Source organism: Sus scrofa, chromosome 12, assembly GCF_054392235.1.
Source record: "Sus scrofa isolate SSC_HxYL_T2T_F1_AM1 chromosome 12, Sscrofa_HxYL_maternal_Yorkshire_Landrace_v2.0, whole genome shotgun sequence".
In the NCBI taxonomy this organism is placed as follows: domain Eukaryota; kingdom Metazoa; phylum Chordata; class Mammalia; order Artiodactyla; family Suidae; genus Sus; species Sus scrofa.
Genome location: NC_139394.1, coordinates 57570095 through 57591080, shown reverse-complemented (window position 1 = coordinate 57591080; position 20986 = coordinate 57570095). Strand labels below are relative to the sequence as shown.

The 20986-nt window shown below is 46.1% G+C and overlaps 1 pseudogene; it reads right to left on the bottom strand.

Annotated features, from left to right (window-relative positions):
* Positions 1-6799: 6799 nt before the first annotated feature.
* Positions 6800-18305, bottom strand: LOC146398370 (polyunsaturated fatty acid (12S)/(13S)-lipoxygenase, epidermal-type-like; annotated as a pseudogene).
* Between the last annotated feature and the right edge of the window lie 2681 nt (positions 18306-20986).

Sequence of the window (20986 nt, the reverse complement as noted above, 5' to 3'; positions counted from 1 at the left end):
GCAACCTCATGGTTCCTAGTCGGATTCGTTAACCACTGCGCCACGACGGGAACTCCCGTCTTTGTTTTTTAAGTGTTCTGGTTTTTGACTCAGAGAGGCTTTCATGGTTTCCATGTTTCCATTTAACTATGTTGTTCTTTTGTGATATATCCTGGCAGACGGTGCGAGGATGTTTGAAATTTTTGTTGATTTAATTACTGTAAGTTAATGCCTCGGTGGTATTTTTCTCTGCTTCTGTTTGAGTGTTGGTAAAGTGGAATATCCTTCTCTGCATTCATTTTCTAATTTTATTTCGTCTCACATGAATGGTCTGTACTTTCTCCTCCGTATATAATGAGCCTTTGGAATCTCAACACTTCTTCTGCCAACCTGCAATATACCTTAAATAAATGGACAGTGTCCATATCTTAATGTAAATGTGTTTCCCAGCCTTTTTCTTCTTTTTATATTTATCACGTTCCACAAAAGTTCCGCTCTTTACACGGTAAAAGTTAACCTTTTTACCTCTAGGCCTCATTTGGAGTACTTGCTATATTGCTGTGTCTTCAAGTTCATTGATCCTGCGGTGTCTCAAGTGAAATGTTTATTGCATCAAGCTCTTTGAAGAGTCCCCTTCTGTGTTGCATTCCAGAAATTTCCTCCAGGCAGAAAGCCTGTGCACCTAGACGTTTCATCTCATTCTTTTCCCTTCACAGTCCCAAAGTACCTGTTTTCCAACATGTGACAGTGGTTGTTTTGCATAGTTTCTGGCTGTTGTTGATTTTTTAAAAATTTATTTTATTAAAAAACTTTTTTTAATGCCAGGAGGACAGGTCCCATAGTAGTTACCAAATCTCCAGCTTTTTATATGTTATTTTCTTGGTGATTGTTTCTATTATACAAATCTGGGAGAATAATTCTCCTTCTTTCAGAAATAATATAAACCTAACTTTGAAGACGTCCTTCCTTCAAAGAAAGAAAGAAACTTTTGAGGGGAGCCACCTGCACTGAGTCGTGAAATCTGAGTCGGCTTCTGCCAGCTTCAGGGGAACAGGGGAGGGCTGGGGAGAGGGTGGGCATTCTGGGCAGAGAGGCCACAAGAGTTTCGGGGAGATGGTGAAATTTGAGGGAGCTTCATGAGCTTGGGGCCAGGAAGAGAATAGCGATGTGGTTACAGGAGAAGGATTAAGACGGCAGAGGAGTAAGACTTAGGCTCACCTTCTCCCACAAACACATAAAAAATCTACACGTTGAACAATTTGCACAGAACGTTGGCTGAACACCGGCAGAACTTAAACCCCAAAAAGAGCAAGAAACCCTCCACAGAACTGAGTAGAACAAAAGAAAATACACAGACAGAGAGAGAGATGTGGTTGCAAAGGAAATGCAAGACCCTTGAGAAGGCTTCTTTGGATGCTGGTGAGAGCTGGAGGGGGCCCGCAGCAAGGCAGGGGGCGGGGGCACAGAAACGGGGCAGGGTGCAGGAGATGCGAAGGCAGTGGCATTGTCAAGACTGTTGGTCAGCTGGCGAGGGTTGGGAGAGAAAGGAGAGACCAATGTGAGCCAGAGAGGGCAGAAGCGCGGCGAGAAGGCAAGAGAGATTGATCCAGTGTGGCCCCCTGGTTCTCGGCTGGGGCAGCGAGGTGGATGATGCTGTCCTTTACTGAGACGTGGGACTCAGAAGGACTGGAAGGATTAGGAAATAGGATATCCTTGGTTTTGACAAATCAAGTTTGAGGGGCCTCTCGGACCTATGGAGAAATACCACCCCCGCCCCTCCCCTCCGACCCCAGGCCCACCTAAGGGTCCATGGCGTTGCATATGTAAAAACTTGGGTGTCTGAGAAAGGCCAAAGCAATCCTGGGTAGAGGAGCTAAAAGCAAGTACAAAATCCAATGCGAAATAAGTGAATGATCTTAAAATGGTTTCTTCCTTGATTCTACAAAAGTCAAAGAAAATTAGGTGAACTTTATCTATTTATATTGATCTGAGATAACAAAATTTTAATTAACAATTATTGAATTTATGAAAACAAGACATCCTTCTAAAACAACATTTTATTATAGTCATAGTAAAGGATTGTGTTCGGAAGATCTGAATTAAATTCCCTAACATTAAAATTTACTTACTGTGTGACATTGGGAAGATTAGTAACCACAATCCATTATATTCCCCTCACTAGTTGGAGATTTACTTCACAGAGTTAAGAGATCAACCCTATGGAGATATTCTATTACCAAAAATTAAAATAAAAAAATTTTTTAAATTAAAAAAAAAAAAGCTCAAAAAAACCCCCAAATAAATTAACGAACATTTACGATACTCCAGATGGCACAACACACACACACGCTGCTCTCCAAGGGGCAGAGACTCTCTGCCTTGTTCACATTGGCAGCCCAGTGCCTGGTACACAGTGATACACAGTGGACATATAATTAACATTTGTTGCATGCTAACTGAATGTAATCTGGATATTTAAAAACATTTTTTATGAAAGTATAATTGATTTACAGTGTTTCTTCAATTTCTGTTGTACAGCAAAGTGACCCAGTCATACAGCAGGACCTCATTGTCCATCCAATCCTTATGTAACAGTTTGCATCCACCGATCCCAAACTCCTTGTCCACCTCACTTCCTCCCCTCTCCCCCCGGCAACCACATGTCTGCTCTCCTTGGCCACGATGGTTTTTGTTTTGTAGATAGGATCGTGTGTGCCATATTTTAGATTCCACAAATAAGTGATATCACATGGTATTTGTCTTTCTCTTTCTGACTTACTTCACTTAGTATGAGAATCTCTAGTTGCAGCCGTGTTACTGCACATGGCATCATTTTGTCCCTTTTTATGGCTGAGTAGTATTCCACTCTGTATATATACCATATCTTCTTAATAATCGGCATATTTTGAATATTATGGTATAAGACTCAATCTTGTGTAAGTCCTATAGAGCATGGTGGTTTTTTTTTTTGTTTTGTTTTGTTTTGGTCTTTTTGCCTTTTCTAGGGCCACTCCTGAAGCATATGGAGGTTCCCAGGCTAGGGGTCTAATCAGAGCTGTAGCTGCTGGCCTACACCACAGTTCTGAGCCGTGTCTGCAACCTCCGCCACAGCTCACAGCAGTGCCAGATCCTTAACCCACTGAGCAAGGCCAGAGATCGAACCTGCAACCTCATGGTTCCTAGTCGGAGTCGTTAACCACTGAGCCACAACGGGAATTTCAGCATGCTGGTATTTTTGTTTTCTCAGGCAAGTGGACTGGTTGGGTTCAGGTCACAAATTCCAGTCAGTGTTCTGTGATTGTGGTTTTGATGCCAGTTCTGTTTTCCAGGTCTTTGCAGCATTATTTGGATCTGTCCCATATGTGTGGATCTGTCCCATATGTGTGCCACCCAGTGGCCAGTCTGGAATCTGGGTGGTAGCCTGTCTCTTAATTCACTTTCCAAGTCTATTGACTATTCTTATAAGTTCTTATAGTCTGTTTGTGACCTGATCTTTGCCTGTACAGTTCAGGAGTGAGCCCAGGAGTTCTTAAAAGGCAAAGCAATTCCAGAGTTCCCCTGTGGTGCAACAGGTTAAGGACCCAACATTATCATTCCTATGGCTTGGGTCACAGCTGTGGCGCAGATTTGATCCCTGGCCCTCGAACTTCCACATGCTGCGAGTGCAGCCCCAAAAAAATAGTAATGCATTTCCAGTAAATGGTTAATTTTTTTCTAGACCCAACAGGTTGATTATAAAGTTTATTTAGAAGAATAAACTAGCAAAAAATACCCAGGAAATCTCTGAGAAAGAAGGGCTGTGGGGCAAAAGCCACAACCCAACCAAGTATGACATATATTTTTTTAAAGCCTCCATCATGGAGATTGTGGTTTTGTTGGGCTAGTAAACAGATCATTGAAAATTTGTAGAAATCTCGAAATACATATAAGAGCACATGACAAATTCATATGAGTAGAGATGCCCCAAATATCCTTCAGTAGGACTGGCTTATGGATATGAAAATTGTCAAAAATAAAAATACAGTAAATATACAACATTAGATAGCAGCAACAAAAAGGCTGAAATAGCTTGACAGTCCACCAGGAAGACAGAATAACTCCGTATTTGCTTTGTACCTAATAACATAGTTTGAAAATATGTAATGCAAAAATTGACATAACGATAATGAGAAGTATACACATCCTAAGTTTTAGCAGGAAATTAACTGGTGCGACAAACAGGCAGAAAATGATGAGGTTGTAGGAGATTTGAACCATGTAATGAGATTGAACAATTCAACCTAAAATACATTATATCTTAAATATTAAATGCACGTGGAACAATTTACCTTAATTGATGTGTAGGGCTATAAAGTAAACTGGGGGAGTTCCCGTTGAGTCTCATTGGTAATGAACCCGACTAGGATCCATGAGGACACAGGTTCAATCCCTGACCTCAGTCAGTGGGTTAAGGATCTCGAGTTGCCATGAGCAGCAATGTAGGTCACAGACATGGCTTGGATCTGGCATTGCTGTGGCTGTGGTGTAGGCCAGCAGCTGCAGCTCCCATTCGATCTCTAGCCTGGGAACCTCCATATGCCATGGGTGTGGTCCTAAAAAAAAAAAAAGTAAACCAATAAATTTCAAAGGATTTCAAATCATGCAGAATAGATTTTCTGACCTCAATGGCACTGTTTGAAACCAAATAATATCATTAGACCATCTCAAATCACAACACATTGAAACACATTGAAAAAACCACAGGTCTGTAAAGAAATAACAATGGAAACTGGAAGATGGTTTAACTAAATACACATGAGAGTGTCTGTCAAACCGTGTGCACTGCAGTTGGAACCATGCTTAGAGGGAGATGTAGGGCACTGAATGAAGAGATCAAAAAAGAATTCCAGGATCAATAGTAACTATTTGTGTATCATCTCACGAAGGTAGAGAAATAATAGCAAATAAACTTTAAGAAAGTAGAAAAGAGTAAGTAATAAGGAGTGGAAATTAATTAAATAGAAACAAACTCATAATAGGAAACATCATAAAAAAGTAAGAGTTTGTTATTTTAAAATATTGATCAAATTGAAAAAACCCAGGCAAAGCTAATATAGCAATGAACATGGACAAATTATTGCTAAATGCAGTAAATACATGAATCTCACAACCAAATGTTGAGCAAAAAAAGCCAGGCTAAAAGTATATGCTGTGTAATTCCATTAATATAAATTTTTGAAAACAGACAAAATTATATATGGTATCAAAAGTAAAAAGAACAGTTACCTCTGGGGAGAAAGGAAGGAAAAGTGATTGGAGGGGATGCCAGGAGGGGAGCTTTTAGGATGCTGGAAAATTTCTTTTTTTTTGGCCACGCCTGTGGCCTATGGAATTTCCTGCACCAGGGATCAAACCAGTGCCACAGTAGCAACCAGAGCTGTTGCAGTGACAATGCTGGCTCCTTAACCCATTGTGCCACAAGGGAACCCCTGGACATTTCTATTTCCTGCGTAAATATTAATTACCTGGTTTTGTCCACCCTGTGATAACTGACCTGTGATAAATGACCTATGCACTTAGGATCTGTGTGCTCTTTGAAATGTTATACCGCAATAAGTTTTTATCAAGAAGAGACAGAAATCATTAGAAAATAGTTAATTGAGGAGTTCCCATCGTGACTCAGTGGTTAACGAACCTGACTAGCATCCATGAGGGACTCGGCTTTGCTCCCTGGCCTCGCTCAGTGGGTTAAGGATCTGGCGTTGCGGTGAGCTGTGGTGTAGGTCACAGATGCAGCTCTGCTTCTGCGTTACTGTGGCTGTGAGGTAGGCTGGTGGCTGTAACTCTGATTTGACCCCTAGCCTGGGAACCTCCATATGCTGCGGGTACGGCCCAAGAAAGACAAAAAGGCAAAAATAAAATAAAATAGAAAATAGTTCCTTGACAAAGTCAATGCAAAAAAAAAAAAAAAAAAAAAAAAAAGGCGGGGGAGAATAAGAATAAACCCGTTTCTCTTTTACTTTCAAGCTGCCTGGAATCTGAACTCAATGCTTGGAGACTCAGAAGCCACTTATAATCATGAAGATGAAAGCCACAGAGCACAGCAGATCTGAAAGATGGAGGGACCATGACCTCAGTCTTGGATGCCCTACTGCAGACATGTTAGGTAAGAAAAAATAAAGCCGTTGCCTTACATGAAGCTGAATGCTACTTCAGCTAATGGTTTAAGTATTCGGTTTTTTTTTTTTTTAGGGGGGCCGTACCCATGACATATGGAATTTCCCAGGTTAGGGGTCAAATTGGAGCCCCAGCCTCTGGCGTACATCACAGCCACAACACCACCAGATATGAGGAGCTGCATCTGCAACCTCTGCCACAGCTCACAGCAATGTCAGATCCTTAACCCACTGAGCCACAATGGGAGCTCCTAAGTATTCAATCTTTAAAAACTAGGAACAGAAGCACAATTTAATCCTAAATAGAGTAGGAGAAAGCAAATAAGACAAATTGATAAGGTAGGAAATGGAGAAACAAGAATGTACATTAAAACATTTAAAAATAAAACCAACAAAATAAACAAATCTCAAAACAAGCTTTATTTTTTTTCCCTCAAACTAAACTGTGTTAAAAAGAAATAGAAGAGGCTCTACCTACGCAATATAGATTTAAAAAGAAACAACACAGTAACTCTGCCGTGGGGATACAAAGCAGACAGAGCCTGAGGAATCCTGGACAACTTAGAGACCCTGCTGTTTGAACTGCATCATTACCTGACATGTATGGTGTTCCTGCTGTAACATCTTATGCAGTTAAAAGTGTCAGTGGCCCTCTTTTTAAGTCATCAGAATTGTTGCTTGGATTTCAGCCAGTCCTCAGGTTGAAAAATGTAACCCACCTCGTCTGGTGATGAGACACTTCGGGACCACACGTGCTCATCCTCAGTTTGTTGCTCACCGTTTAGGTAGAGCGCCCTCTAGGGGGAAAGCTGTGGAATGACAGGAGCTGCCGTTGGTTATTGTGGAGAGTGGAGGGTGACCAAATGGTGATCTAGAGATCAGGGCTTGCAGATCGAAGAGAAGACTTGGGGAGTTCCTGTCGTGGAGCAGCAGAAACGGATCTGACTAGGAACCGTGAGGTTGCGCGTTCGATCCCTGGCCCCGCTCATTGGGTTAAGGATCTGACCTTGCCGTGAGCTGTGGTGTAGGTCGCAGACTTGGCTCAGATCTGGCGTTGCTGTGGCTGTGGTGTAGACCTGCGGCTACATCTCTGATTTAACCCCTAGCCTGGGAACCTCCATATGCCACAGGTGCAGCCCTAAAAAGCAAAAAAAAAAAAAAAAAGGGAGGGGGAGAGAAGGCTTGGTGTTAGAATGTGCTCTCTTATTTCTCATAGTATTTACAGATGGCCACCGTGTCACACAACTGCTGTGGAAACATTCCCAGAATCCCATGTGTGTGCCCACCTTGGAGCCGTGTGCAGCAAGGCAGCCCTCCGGGGGTACAGATGGAGGTAGAGGTAAGAACGAGCAAAGTCAGATCAAAGGAAGGTGACTGAGATTCCCGAAGGTGTTTTGAGCCTGGTATAAAAGGAGTGGAGAGAGATTATTGATGGGAAAATTAAGGGTGTGTTGCCCACATGAGACTCACCATTAACAAAGATTTAGAGGCAACAGCAGGTCTCTTATGTGCAGCGATGCCTGGCAGACTGTCTCAGTTAAAGAAAGAATGGTGGTACCAGACTCTCCCGGCAGATTAGGGTGGACGGATTTAAAGACTGGACTGGGTCCTTTGCTCACCCACATTCAGCCTTGATAGTTTAATTTGGACCGCAGTGACCCCCTTTCCAGCTGTCTGCTTAATTTCCTCCTGTAAGTATCCACTGCTATTCTAACTTAGACAGTTTCTCTTCTCCCTAGCCCAGTCCTGCCCTTACTCATAACCACAGGCTCAATCTTTTCATCTCCCTCATTAACTTCTTCTCGTCTGAAATTCAGTCTTTAAGTTCTTTTGATCTTTACCTCACAGAGTTTCTTCAGAAAAACTTCTAAGCAACCAATGCAGAAATTCTCAGAGTCTCCGATTTCAGAGACTGTCTTTTATTTTCCATCTGAGCAGGCAAGTTCTGAACTAAAAACCACCTCCTGCTTGGTGAGACAGTGAGTGGATTGTTGAAAACTGGTGGCAGTAGGTGATTTTTAATGGATCCTACATGTCTATTTCTACTTTATTAACTGTATTATGTTAACCTTCTTTAAGTTGCTTCAGATATTTGTGGAAAGCTGTGGGGCATAGATAAACTGAATGTGCAAGATGTTTTAAGAATTGAGGAGTTCCTGTTGTGGTACAGTGGAAAGGAATCTGACTAGGACCCGTGAGATTGCAGGTTCGATCCCCGGCCTTGATTAGCGGGTTAAGGATCTGGCCTTGCCGTGAGCTGTGTTGTAGGTCACAGACTTGGCTTGGATCTGGCGTTGTTGTGGCTGTGGTGTAGGCTGGTTCCCTAGCATGGGAACCTCCATATGCTGCAGGTGTGTCCCTAAAAAGCAAATAAATAAATAAATAAAAGATGTTTCAAGAATTTAGACTCCCTTTATCTGTCTTGTCCTTTGCCATCCCACAGCCTCTACCCCTGGCAAGGTAGGCTCCTTATAGTGAGAGGACAGCAGATTTACAGATTGGTCCTTTGGTCTCTGTGTTTTGAGATGTATCTTTTTATACACAGTTTGATTCATGTTCTTAATCCCAGCTTTGGTTCTTCTTCTCAACTGGCCCCTGATCTTGTTATATCTGGTTCTATGTCATGCTTTTATTTACTCTTTCAAACATATGGCCCTGGTGGAAACAGAGCAGTGAATCTACAATATTTTTTTGTCATATCCTTGGAGGTGGGTGGGGGCTTCCACGTGGTACATGGGTTCCTGGAGTGCTAGTCCAGTGGCACCTACTTAGGGGCCCAGGCTGCTGATTTTTGCAGTCAATCCTCCTGTGCTGTGCTCTGAGGGAACCTATTATGGATTACCTGACCCAGGTTGTCAGAAACACACACAAAGGCAAAATAGCTGGGCTAGGACACTTTAGGGAGATAGGGAAATAAAATCAGAAGAATCTGAGGCCAAGAGACCAGAACTTATATACAAAAAGGAATACAAAGACCAGAAATGTGGATATACAGAGAAGGAGAAAGTCCTTGGCCTTTGGATTATGTGGCTCATTCATAGTGGGTATTTGAATGTTTCTTGACATGGAATGAAACTTGGAATTGTGAGGAACGATGGAACATATTGGAACTATGTAGGAAAGAGTGTGAGAAATTACTTGAGATATGTAAAACCACCTTAAGAGGTATAAAAGATGTACAGATAAATGCAAAGAAAACTCTCTTTGCACACGTCTTAATTAAACCACTGAAAACTAAAGAAAAGAGAAAATGTTAAAAAGGTGCCAGAGGAGAACACAATAATTTCAGAAGATCAATAAGACTGACAGCCGACTTCGCAACAGAAACAATGGAAAGCAAAACACAAGCTCTGCAACAGAGTAAATTTTTTTAAAGTATAGTTGATTTACAATGTTGTGCCAGTTTCTACTGTACAGCAGTGACTTAGTCATTAGTCATATATATATATATACACACACACACACATTCTTTTTAATATTATTTTCTTTTTTCCCCCATCTTTTTAGAGCTGCACCTACAGCATATGCAAGTTCCCAGGCTAGGGGTCGAATCAAAGTTATAGCCACTGGCCTACACCACAGCCACAGCAACACCAGATCTGACCTGCGTCTGTGACCTACACCACCGCTCACAGCAATGCCACATCCTTAACCCACTGAGCAAGGACAGGAATCGAATCTGTGTCCTCATGGATACTAGTCAGGTTCATTACTGCTGAGCCACAACGGGAACTCTCTTTATATTAGTTTCCATTATGGTCTATCCCAGGAGATTGGATATAGCTTCCTGTGCTAGAGAGTAGGACCTTATCATTTGTCCATTCTAAATGTAATAGTTTGCATCTACTAACCCCAAACTCCCACCAGAGTCCCTTCTGCCAGAGTAACTTTTTACCTAACATTTTGTACTCAGAATATTCTACAAACTGAAGTAAAAATAAAGATTTTTTGGCATCTTTTTAGGGCTACACCCTCAGCATATGGAGGTTTCCAGGCTAGGGATCAAACTGGAGCTGTAGCTGCCAGCCTACACCACAGCCACAGCAACATAGCATCTGACCCGGATCTGAGACCTACACCACAGCTCACGGCAGATGCAGCTCGGATCCCACACTGCTGTGGCTCTGGTGCAGGCTGGTGGCTACAGCTCTGATTCGACCCCTAGCCTGGGAACCTCCATATGCCACAGGAGCGGCCCAAGAAATGGCAAAAAAAGACAAAAAAAAAGTGTTCTGAGATACTTGTTTTATTGGGTAAATGGTCAAAGTACTGATTTGTCTAAGATTATAGTAATGCAAAGACAAATGCTATAATGCAAAATATAACCATCAAAAATTGCAACACACACGTAGGCTAAAAGGAAAATGAAATAAAAAATACTTGATTCAAAAAGAAGGCACAAAATAAAAAAAAAGAAGAAAACAGCAAGAACCCAAGAGATTACCACATCTGGATAGGTAGCATCTACCAAAAACCCTAGCTAGCATCACAGTTATAGGTAAAGACTGAATGCTCCTCCTTTCTTTTTTTTTTTTTTTTTTTTTTTGTCTTTTTGCTATTTCTTGGGCCACTCCCATGGCATATGGAGGTTCCCAGGCTAGGGGTCTAATCGGAGCTGTAGCTACTGGCCTACGCCAGAGCCACAGCAACGTGGATCCGAGCCGCGTCTGCAACCTACACCACAGCTCACGGCAACGCCAGATCATTAACCCACTGAGCAAGGGCAGGGAGCGAACCCGCAACCTCATGGTTCCTAGTCGGATTCGTTAACCACTGCGCCACGACGGGAACTCCGCTCCTCCTTTCTTTTGAATTTCCTAATACTCTTATCATCCTTCCTGGGAAGTAAAAAAAAAAAAATTGTAATGATATGTGCTGCCATATCTCCCTGCACTATGCGTGAGATCTGTATATTCCTAAAAAGGCCCAACTATCCCACTTGAGAACTAGGTCTCATGGTCTTTCACCTACCCCCAAAATATCATGCTCGTAACTTTCCCTGTGCATTAGTGATTTTTCTGTCTTGGCTCTTTCTCATCAGCACTCATACATGTTGTTACTTTCTCCCATTTTAAAAGCTCCTCTAGGAGTTTCCGGGGAACTCGCAAGGTCCCAAGTAGGGTGTCATTGGCAGGTGGCTGTGAGTTGACCCAAGGCCAGTGGGAGGATCTGTGCCTTACCCCCTGGCCCTGGGCCCCTGCAGCCGGTCTCTGGTCTCTCTCAGCTGGGCCTGCAGCTCTGGATCATCTTTCACGGCTCCATCACTCTCACAGAAAAGACAAACCATCCCTCTATACACCTGCTCCCCAGAGAGGAAGACACTGGGTTTCAGGTGGCCAGCATAGGACCCTCTGGACCTATGTCTGGACCAACTGCCCCCTTTGTCCTCACCAGCGTGCCCACTGTGGCTTCCCTCTCTGTGTCCCCCTCACCGGCTGATGTGTCCCCAGAGCCTAAGCTCATCTTGACCGAAGAGATAAGACTATACATCCAGGGGCCCTCGGTCAGCCAGGTCATGGGGAGGGCAAACGGAGCAGTGGGTCAGACCAGCCGTGGCTCTCGGGGAATGTCCGTATGGCCTCCACTCCCAGTGCTCACCGCCTGAGGACACCCACAGGAGATAAACTGGGGAAGGGAGACCAGGGCCAGGGGATTCATGGCTAATGGTCCTACCCAGGCCCCTTTATGCAGGGAGCCCCTCGAGTGGGAGGAGGCCTTTGGCGGGGGACACGGAGCCTCGGGAGGAGCGGGCAAATGAATTCCTTCTTCACCGAACCCTCCTCCCTCTGTAGGCATCCCGTTCCATGCCAGATCCGAAATGCCCCATTCAGAGACAAGATTACTCCGGGCCAGGATGTTGATCCCCATGGGGTAGCGAAAGTGGGGGACCAGGAGCTGATTGTGGAAGAAAGAATTGGGACACAGTCAAATAGAGGGATTCCCAGGACCCATGAGTGGAAGGGAAACCAAAGGACTGGAGAGAGAAGAAGATGAATGGGGGTGAGGCTGGGTCCTCAAAAACCAGGAGATGTCCTGTTGGATTGGATTGGGTCTGGTTAGGACTTGGGAGAAAAGAGATGGGGAAATGTCCTCTCAGGGCCTCTCAAGGTCAAGGGTTTTAGGAGTTCACTTATTTGCACAGTCTCATGTTATTATGTAAGAACTCTGGGAATCTCTTGTCTTGTGTCACAAAAACTAAGAAGCTTCCTACCTGTGAGACTCTGCCTGTCTCTCATTCCTGTTGATAAAGTAGCTCTATTCCCTTCCGAGGCAAATTCCTCCCATCCACCTTGCCTTCCCCAAGGATGTCACCCTGCTCTCCCTCTCCCTGCTTCTCGGTCACTTGGTATTTGATACCCTAAAAAAGAAAACCCTTGGCTTGATCCTAGACCCATCTTTAACAGCCTCCTCATATCTTGCCTCCCCTTTTCACAGCGAGTCTTCTTAAAAGAGTCCCCTGGTATTGTTTCAACTTCATTATGTCATATTTTTCTGCTCCGCCCGCTCCAATCAGACTTGCAGTCGCCCATCACCTCCGATCGCCCGAGACAGGACTGGGCAGTGGATTAACCAATGCCTTCCATATTGACAGATCCAAATGCCGCTTCTCCGTGCCCTCTCCCGAAACACCTGCCCCTCTCAGCTGCCGGGGCATCAGACCTTCCGTCTCTCTCCTTCCTCAAAGGCTCTCTCTCCTCTCGCTCCTTTTCTAGCTTCACCCCCTCCTCTCAGTGGATAAAGGCTGTGACATATTCTAGAGTTACATCTGGGCCAGACTCTCTGCTGTGGCTACAAATCCTCGGCAACTTCATCCAGCGAAATGACTTTAGATATTTCTGTTTTCTGATAACTTTAAACTCTATACCTTCAACCTTGACCTGTTCCAAGAACTCCAAGCACATCCATCTAACTGCTGCCTTCCAGTGGGTTCCTCTAGGCATCGGAAATCTCACGTGGTCGAAGCAGATCTCTCGATTCGTCCCCCGACTAAGTACCATGGCTTTCTCTCTCATCTTCTCTCACCTCCCTTTCTTCCTCCCCAGCCCTACTCTTCCATCACACCCGCTCTCAGCCACTATGCCCGCGCCTCCGCAGGTCTCTCCACCCTCACCAGCCAGCTGGCTACCTCCTCAGCCCAAATTTCAGTTCCCGTGTAAAGGCTATTCTCACTCTTTTTCCATAGCATTGTGTGTGTGGAAAGCGAGGTTGCTGCTAACCTAATAGGCTACAAAGTTAGCTCCAGTGTGGATGTCTCCTGAGTCTAGGAGCCTAAACTCTGAAGGGCGGTCAGATGCAGAGTGAAGAGATGCTGAAATACCTTGTAGACGGGATGCAGGCAGGCAGGCTCATCATTGTGGCCACAGAAATAACCTCAGCCATCAGGGGTCCCCTCAGCAGTTGTGACTGTAACTGATGCAGCCGGAAGTCAGAGCTATGGACCCAGATCTTGGCCAGGAGCCAGGCCATGGGGGGATCCAAAGGCAGGAACAACACAGGTGGGGGGCATTCGTGACGAGATGGCTGGAGCTGGAGCAGGAGAGGGGGTGGGGAGGCTAAGGACCTGTGTGTCCAAGTCCCCAGTGGGGATCAATGCCCGGGGACAGGACACCTGGGTCCTCTTACCTGGATGACTGTAGGTAAGAGTCTTCCATCAGGCTGGAGCTTCAGTGTGACCAGAGGGGCTGCCACATATTGTTGGTTAAAAATGATGACATTAGGCTTGATGCCATCCAGCAGGGAGAAATCAGCTTCCAAAAGAGATCCAGCCCGAGTGGGGGGAGAGCAGGGGTAGATAAGGGGGCTGGGGTCAGCTCTGAACCTGACCTCCCCTGCTCTCATTTGTCAGGTGGTTCCTCTCTCCATCCATCAGGTCTTTTACTTTAAATGCCCATCACGGGAGCTCCGGTTGAGGTGCAGCGGAAACAAATCCAACTTGTATCCAAGAGGATGCGGGTTCAGTCCCTGGCCTTTGCTCAATGGGCTAAGGATCTGGCATTGCTGTGAGCTGTGGTGTAGGTCAAAGATGCGGCTCGAATCTCGCGTTGCTGTTGCTGCGGCTTTGGCGTAGGCTGGCAGCTGCAGCTCCGATTCGACCCCTAGCCTGGGAACTTGCATATGCCATGGGGGCAGCCCTAAAAAGACAAGAAAAAAAAAAGACCCCAAAACAAACAAACAAAACCCCACAAATTCCAATCACTTCCCCCATAACTAAAGCCCTAAATGCCAAGTTTCTGTGCCTCGTATCTTCCATCAGAGTCGGGGCTCCCCGATGTCAACTTTCTGGTTTTTCCCACGTCCCCTGCCCCCCCATCCAAAGTTTTCCCTTATCCCCTTCCTTCAGAACTTAGCCAAATATAGCAAAAATCTTTCTTTTATCTGAACTCCCCCCCCCCAAAAAAAACATAGCCCCAGCCCTCTGCAGGATTTGTTTAGTCTTTCTTGCTGTTTCCCTCCGGGAACTTGAGCTTTTCCCTGAGGCTGAGAAACAGCTAATGAAGAAGGAAGAGATGAAGGTGGAGATGGGAGAGGAGTGGGAAGAGGAGATGACAGGCAGAGATGGGATAGATAAGTGGTTCTCCACCAGGGTTTGGTTTGGTTTGATTTTGTTTAAGGCCAAGCCTGTGGCATATGGACATTTCCGGGCTAGGGGTTGAATCGGACTGAAGCTGCCAGCCTAGCCACAGCCACACCGCAATCCAAGCCGCATCTTCAACCTATGCCACAGCTCGCAGCAACGCTGGATCCTTAATCCACTGAATAAGGCCAGGGATCAAACCCACATCCTCCTGGATATTAGGTTCTTAACCCACTGAGCCACAGTGGGAACTCCTCCACCAGGGTTGATGTTGCCCCCACCCCAGCCCAGAAGGTGTCTGGCAATGCCAGGAGACATTTTTGGTTGTCACAACGAGGGGGATGCTACTGGCAGCGAGTGAGTAGAAGCCACGGATGCCGTTAAATGTCCTGCATCGCACAGGACAGCTCCCACAACAAAGAGTTAGCTGATCCAAAAACACCAGTGCCGAGGACGAGAACCCCTAAGTGAAGATGGAGGAGGGTGTAGATTAGAGAGCTGTTGATGGAGGGAATGAGGGAAGGGGGGAAGGGGATAGAATGAGGCAGAGACAAGGAGGTGGGGACAGTGGCTGCGGTGGGGGGCGAACAGATGGAGCACAGCACCTGGAGTTCTTTCTCCAGCTGTGCCTTCAAGTCTTCCATCCCTGGAGGCACCACCAGCTGTGCTGGGAGGCTTGCCGAGCACCTCAGGAGTTTGCTCTGTTGAGGAACTGGTACCCAAACTGGGCATCATCCTTCCAGGCATCGTGGACCTGCTCCAGGGACGTTATTTGGGAGTACACTGTGAGCTCTGAGCTCCCAATCTCACTTCTACATCACTCTCTACTCTCTCCCCCTCTTCTTTCAATTCTCTGGCTCATAAATATGTACACTGGAAGGAAAAGAATGTATAGGGGATTGGCGGTGTCTTTGGAGTGCTCGGTCGCAGGTTCAATCCCCGACTCAGATCTGGCATTGCTGTAGCTCAGCCTAGATCACAGGGGGGGTTGGGATCTGATCCCTGGCCCAGGAACTCCATTTGCCACGGGGCAGCCAAAAAAAAAAAAAAAAAGGAATGTGTATATCTGTATGACTGGGTCATTTTGCTGTACAGCAAAAATTGGAACAACATTGTAAATCAACTATAATTAAAGAGTAAAAAATAAACATTTTTTAAAAAGTAAAAACATCACTTAGAGTTCCCGTCATGGCTCAGTGGTTAATGAATCTGACTAGGAACCATGAGGTTGCGGGTTCAATCCCTGGCCTTGCTCAGTGGGTTAAGGATCCATTGTTGCCGTGAGCTGTGGTGTAGGTTGCAGACGCGGCTCGGATCCCGAGTTGCTGTGGCTCTGGCGTAGGCCAGTGGCTACGGCTCCGATTCGACCCCTAGCCTGGGAATCTCCATATGCCACAGGAGCGGCCCAAGAAAATGGCAAAAAGACAAAAAAAAAAAAAATTAAAAACATTACAACAGAAAATCAAAAACAGCTGACCTCCTGTACTCTTTTCTCCATTACAGGGATGGGAGGGTATATATACTTCATCAGTAAATCGACAGCTTTTATTTAAAAAAAAAAAAAAAGAATGAGAATTGGTTTAGGAAGCTTGTGATAACTGACTAGCCAGGGCAGTCCTTCCATGTGGGATTTTTTCTTTTAATTTTCCATTCTTTTTACAGAATTTGTGAGATCAGCTCTTCCCTTTAAGGCCAAGTCCTTCAACGCATGCAGAGAAGGCCAGTGTAAGAAGATCAAGGGAGAATTCCAGCTGGCTTCCTGGAGTGCAGGTGCCCAGCCTTAACCTGGCACTCACACTTTTGCCAGGGAGAGAGTGAAGTCTAAATATCCTCAGGGATTAGCTCGTTTCCTGGGACGATCCCACTGTGTAGTCCCTGCTATGGGCAGGATTAACCCATCTTTCCCGGAGCCCCACCTGGAGGAAGGAACAGGCAATCCGGGTAAGTGCAGTGGTGGGTTTCTTGGGATCTGCTGGGGGATCAAAGGCTTTCAGGCTGGCGGGTACACCTTCCTTCTTTCCTCAGGCTCCTGCTCCTGATGCTTCTTAAAACGGTCCTGGGGGTCATCCCTCATCGTCCGGGCTGGGGAGGAGGATGCAAGAGCAAGGGTCTCCCTCGACGTCCCTCTGTGCACAGCTCCCTCTGTCAACCCAGCTGCTCAGCCCCATCCTCTTTTCCTTCTGCCCTCTCCTCCAACTCTCTCTCCTTTCCATCAGAGCATCAGCCCGCGGTGCATGCCTCCCTCCGCTTCCCCACCGCCCTCCCCAGTGCTCTCCGGCAGACAGGCAGGTGGTCCCGTCGTCGCCCTGCCCTCAGGGGTAGCAGGGGAGAAAGGCCGCGCCTTGGATGCCCGGGCCCTGGACCGTGGCCCACTTGCAGAACCAGTCGGAATCCCACAGGCCTTTGTGCTTGCGCAGCTTCACCAGCAGGAGGCGCCCCCGGTATAGGGGGACGTTGATCTCAAACTCCGTCTCCTGTTTGACGGGACCGAGCTCAGACACGGGTTTGGAGGTCCTTGCAGAGAGCAGTTCAGAGAAGCCTGGCTGTGCTTTTCCCTCGGAGCATCCTCGGGAGAGCCCTGGGTCCCGGCTGGAGGTGAGGAGGAACCGCCCACTCTGGGGACCCCTCAGACCAGCAAGCGTCTCTTCTCCGCCCCTCCAGCCGGGCAGGGACGCGCCGCTCTTCCCTAGGCAGCCTCTTCACCTTCTCTTTTCCTACCTGACATCCCGCCCGACCTCCTTCTCCGGCCGACGTCCTTCCCTGCCGACGCCCCAGGGTCCCGCATCCGCGCCCCCAGTGCCGCGACACTGACCTTGACTCGCAGCGACCTCAGCTGCTTCCCCAGGTCCGCTTTCCGGGCTCGCCCACCAGCCACAGCTGTACCTGTTGCTGGAGTCCGCCGGGAGCGAGTCCCCGGTGGCTGCACGGATCGAGTACTTGCCCGTCTTGCCTGGACTTGGACCTAGGGTGACCGAGGGGGAAATAAGCAATTTATGGGGCTCTGAGGCTCAGCCCCCGAGGAAGCCCCACCCAGATCAATGACCCTGTGGTATCAGGCTCCAGGGTCCCCACCTCCCACCGACTTCAGACGCGCAGATCCCTATCGGCTACTCTCTGTACGCGGGGGTTTCTCACCGAAGCTTTAAGCTTAGCTATATGCGCCCCACCCCTACCCTCCTGCCCTTGGCAGCCCCTCCCTGCTGCCAGTTCCACTCCCCGCCAGGAGCGCAGCAGCAGCCTCCAGACGGCGGCGGCTGGACCCCAGACGGCACACCCACCCAGTTTCCGTGAATAAACGAGTACGGTGGCAACAGGCAGCAGAGACGAGGGAGGTGGAAAGATTGGAAGGGTGAGGGAGTTTTCAGCGAAGAGTGAGTCGCCGTCTTGGCAGAGGTGTAGGGCATCCTGAGGGCAAGGATGAGAAAATGCCCACAAGGTGAAGCAGATGAGTTTGTTGTCCAGACTCGGCAGCCAAGAAGGGGGAGTCTGGAATTCCCCTTTAGGTCCAGTCGCGAAGCTTCCATTGGACGTTCCTGAAACGGGCTTTTGGGGCCCAGCACCCTAGGCTGAGCACCTAGGCTGTGCCCCATCAGCATGTTCCATTCAGGGCCTGTCTCCCCGTCTCTTGCTCTCCTCAGCCTCTCTAAGGACACCTGCTGTACCAGTCCCCCCCAGATTCCTTTGGTTTGGTTTGGTTTGGTTTTGGTTTTTTCCACTTTTTTTGGCATAGGCTATACTACTTTTTTTTTTAAGAAATTATTATAGTTGATTTACAATATTCTGCCAAAGTGACCTAGTTGCACACACATATATACATTCTTTTTCTCACATTATCCTCCATCAGAAGTGACTAGTTATACTTCCCGGTGCTGTACAGCAGGATCTCATTGCTTATCCATTCCAAAGGCAATAGTTAGCATCTATTAGCCCCAGATTTCCAGTCCACCCCACTCCCGCCCCCCTCCCCCTTGGCAACCACAAGTCTGTTCTCCAAGTCCATGAGTTTCTTTTCCGTGGAAAGGTTCATTTGTGCCATATATTAGATTCCAGATATAAGTGATAGCATATGGTGTTTGTCTCTCTTTTTCTGACTTACTTCACTTAGTATGGTAGTTTCTAGTTCCATCCATGTTGCTACAAATGGCATTATTTGGTTCTTTTTTATGGCTGAGTAGTATTTCATTGTGTATATGTACCACACCTTCTTAATCCTTTCGTTTGTCGATGGACATTTAGGTTGTTTCCGTGTCTTGGCTATTGTGAATAGTGCTGCAATGAACATAGGGGTGCATGTAGTTTGGGGTTTTTTTTGTTTTTTTTGGGGGGGCCAAACCTGAGGCATATGGAAATTCCCAGGCTAGGGGTTGAATCGGAGCTGCAGTTGCTGGCCGACACCAGATCCACGCTGTGTCTGTGACCTACACCACAGCTCATGGCAACACCAGATCCTTAATCCACTGAGCAAGGCCAGGGATTGAACCTGTGTCCTCATGGATCCTAGTCAGATTTGTTTCCGCTGAGCCACAATGGGAACTTCAGGCCTTCTTAGAACTCATGACTGGTGTCTCACTCAAAAATCTCCAGCAAGATTCCTTCATTCGAATCTCTAGACCAACAGCAAGCAGGAGCTTCTATATCAGAGTTTTCCTCCAAATTCAGAAGACACATAGCTTTCTCTTCTTCCCCACGATGGAGGAAGGGCCTCAGAACTCGTTCCCTTTTTAAAATTGATGCACAGCACAGGGAACTATATCTAGTCACTTACGATGGAACATGATGGAGGATAATGTGAGAAAAAGAATGTGTGTGTATATATATATATATGTATATATACACACACACACACACACACACACACACGTGACTGGGTCGCTTTGTTGTCCAGTAGAAATTGACAGAACACTGTAAACCAACTATAATGGAAAAAATAAAAATCATTTAAAAAAAATAGGAGTTCCTGTCATGGCGCAGTGGTTAACGAATCCGACTAGGAACCATGAGGTTGCAGGTTTGGTCCCTGCCCCTGCTCAGTGGGTTGACGCTCCGGCGTTGCCATGAGCTGTGGTGTAGGTTGCAGACGCGGCTCAGATCCTGTGTTGCTGTGGCTCTGGAGTAGGCCAGGGGCTATAGCTCCGATTTGACCCCTAGCCTGAGAACCTCCATATGCCCCTGGAGCGGCCCAAAGAAATAGGAAAAAAGACAAAAAAAATAAATAAAAATTAAAAAATAGCAGTAAAAAAATAAAATTGAAGTATAGTTGATTGACAATGTTGTGTTAGTTTTAGGTGTACAGCAGTGATACAGTTATTTTTTTCAGATTATTCTCTATTATAGGTTATTACAAAATTTTGAACATAGTTCCTGTGTTACACAGTAAATCCTGTTGCTTATCTATTTTACACAGAGTAGTTTGTATCTTTTGATCCCAGACTCCTAATTTATCACTCCGCTTTTCCCTATGGTAACCATTAAGTTTCTTTTCTTTGAATGTGACTCTGTTTCTGTTGTGTATATATTATTTTTTTATATTACACATATGAGTGATATCACTTAGCATTTGGCTTTCTCTGACTTATTTCACTAAGTATAATATTCTCTAGGTCCATCCATGTTGCTGCATATGGCAGTATTTCATTCCTTTTTATGGATGAGTAGTATTCCATTGTGTGTGTGTGTGTGTGTGTGTGTGTGTGTGTGTGTGTGTGTGTGTTTATTACATCTTCTTAAGTTAATCATCTATTGATGGGCATTTGAGTTGTTTCCATGTCCTGGCTATGAACACTTTTGAATTAGCATTTTCTTTTTTTTTCTGGGAACATACTCAGGAGTGGGATTGTTGGATCATTTTAGTTTTTTAAGGAACCTCCATACTGTTTTCCATAGTGGCTGCACCAATTTACATCCCTACCAACAGTGTTCAAGGTTCCCTTTTCTCCACACCCTCTCCAGCATTTATTATGTGTAGACTGTTTTTCTGCTTTTCAGGGCCACACTGTAGCATATGGAAGTTCCCAGGCTAGGGGTCAAATTGGAGCCATAGCTACCAGCCTATATCTCAGCCACAGCAACGCCAGATCCGAGCCTTATCTGTGACCTAGGCCACAGTTCACCTAACGCCGGATCCTTAACCCACTGAGCAAGACCAGGGATCGAACCCCCATCCTCATGGATACTAGTCGGATTCTTAACCCCCTGAGCCACAGTGGGAACTCCCATTATGTGTAGACTTTTTGATGATGGCCATTTGACCGGTTTGCCATACTTCATTGTGGTTTTG